Consider the following 2,459-nt stretch of genomic DNA (forward strand, 5'->3'; position numbering starts at 1 on the left):
GGCTATGCCGGCAGGCCTGGGGCCCCTAAAACAACAACTAGCTTGAGCACGTGCATGAATCTGTATGAATGGTATGTTTGCGTGTTGTTGTGTTGTTATTATGAGTTTTAATTAGGGTTTCAGTACTTAGATTGTTTTCTTTCTTGACTTCATTGTACTGTATTGCTGTTGTAATGTTATATTGTTGTAAGCCGCCCTGACTCCTTTGGGACTGGGTGGCATAGAGGTCAAATTAAATAAACAAATAAATCATTTTAGTGATAGAAGCAATATAAAATTTAAAATATATAAAATGTGTAAAATATTCAAAATGTTAATTCAAATGTTAGCTAGCAATTTGATTTTTGAAATAAGTTCAGTTGGGAAAGGGCTTTGATTGGTAAAATAACCATTCCTGTTCCGAATCCCATCTCTTTTAGAGTGCAACCTTTTCTCTTTATGCCTTCTATTCTGCATCAAATAACATAGAAACATAGAAGTCTGAAAAAGACCTCATGGTCCATCTAGTCTGCCCTTATACTATTTTCTGTATTTTATCTTAGGATGGATCTATTTTAATCCCAGGCATGTTTAAATTCAGTTACTGTGGATTTATCTACCACGTCTGCTGGAAGTTTGTTCCAAGAATCTACTACTCTTTCAGTAAAATAATATTTTCTCATGTTGCTTTTGATCTTTCCCCCAACTAACTTCAGACTGTGTCCCCTTGTTCTTGTGTTCACTTTCCTATTAAAAACACTTCCCTCCTGGACCTTATTTAACCCTTTCATATATTTAAATGTTTCGATCATGTCCCCCCTTTTCCGTCTGTCCTCCAGACTATACAGATTGAGTTCATTAAGTCTTTCCTGATACGTTTTATGCTTCCACCATTCTTGTAGCCCGTCTTTGGACCTGTTCAATTTTGTCAATATCTTTTTGTAGGTGAGGTCTCCAGAACTGAACACAGTATTTCAAATGTGGTCTCACCAGCATTCTATATAGCGGGATCATAATCTCCCTCTTCCTGCTTGTTATACCTCTAGCTATGCAGCCAAGCATCCTATAACAGAATGTTTTATTTTATACAGGCAGAAGGATGCATTATGATAAAAATCAGCATGGTCAGCTTTTAAATAGGAGCATTAAAAAGTTATGAAAAAACTAAATACATAAACTCAGCATGTTTAAATTTTTAAAAAAGCATTAAACAAGAAGGTGAATAGGACTGTCGGATTTCACTGAAATAAATTATGTGTATATTTAAGAAGTTCTAAAGCAGTGATTCTCAAGCTTTCTAAGGCTGCAACCCCTTAATACAGTTACTCATGTTGTGGTGACCCCCAACCATAAGTCTAGCGCCAATTCTCCCAACAGAGCTTTAAACTGATTGGGAGAGGGATACCTCTACAAGCCTGATTGGTCGGATTGTAAAAATATATTCCAAGGTGCCAGAATAGAAGCCTTAGTTCCTAACACCATGGGAAATTTGCCTTTTCCCATGGTCTTAGGCAACCCCTATGAAACTGTTGTTTGACCCCCAAAGAGGTCCTTGACCCCCAGGTTGAGAACCGCTGTTCTAAAGAATTATAGGCTTTCAATATCCCATCTGCAAATAATAACTGCAAAATGTTAGTTTTTCAGATGGGTTCCTAGTATAGCTTAACTAAATGAATTTAACATTACCTTATAAATGTAAAGTTTATAATAATAATAATAATATTAGATTTGTATGCTGCCCCTCTCTGAGGTTTAGCAGTATTGTTTACATAAGTCGCCATGGAGGGATTTAATAGTTGTGCAAAGAATATGTGTGTGCATGTGGGCACGTATGTGTGTTGATATAGTCCATTGTACCAATGGGTCAGAATTTGTTCATTCCAGTTCAGAATGGATGATACTCAACTTTTCCTGCACGGACCTTATGCTGAATTTTCAGCTGATGCTGCTACTGCCCTCTCTTGGTTGCCATGTCAGAAGAGAATGATGTAAGTGGCAGCTTATCTTTCGAGCTAATGATTGACTCTGCTGCGTTTTGACAGAAGAACTTCAAACAGTCTTTGTGTTTGCTTTGGGATTCTGCACCTGTTGTCCCCCCCGGCTGCAATAATATTTTTTAGCCAAGTTTAGACATCTCTGGATGCATCTGACCCTTTACTGCATCATTTCACCTTGGACCACACACACCCGATGCTTGCACAAAACCTTGCTGAATCTTAATCCAAAACGATGTTGCTGCACCTACTGTGATAGGACAATCTGTCCCACCCACCACCCACCCCCAATTATTACTTTTGGCACTTTTAAGCAAAGCCAGTTGAAGGCTATGGAAGAAAACTAGTAAGCCACCTGCAGCATGGAGCGGGTTTCTATCATTCGAGCATAATCGTATTGGGTTCCCCCACGAAAAGTGGAAACGTAAAGCTCCACCATCACATAAAACGGAGTGGGGGCTGGTGTGTGTGTGTGTGTGTTTGTGT

This window comes from Erythrolamprus reginae, chromosome 2, assembly GCF_031021105.1.
Source record: "Erythrolamprus reginae isolate rEryReg1 chromosome 2, rEryReg1.hap1, whole genome shotgun sequence".
NCBI lineage: Eukaryota > Metazoa > Chordata > Lepidosauria > Squamata > Dipsadidae > Erythrolamprus > Erythrolamprus reginae.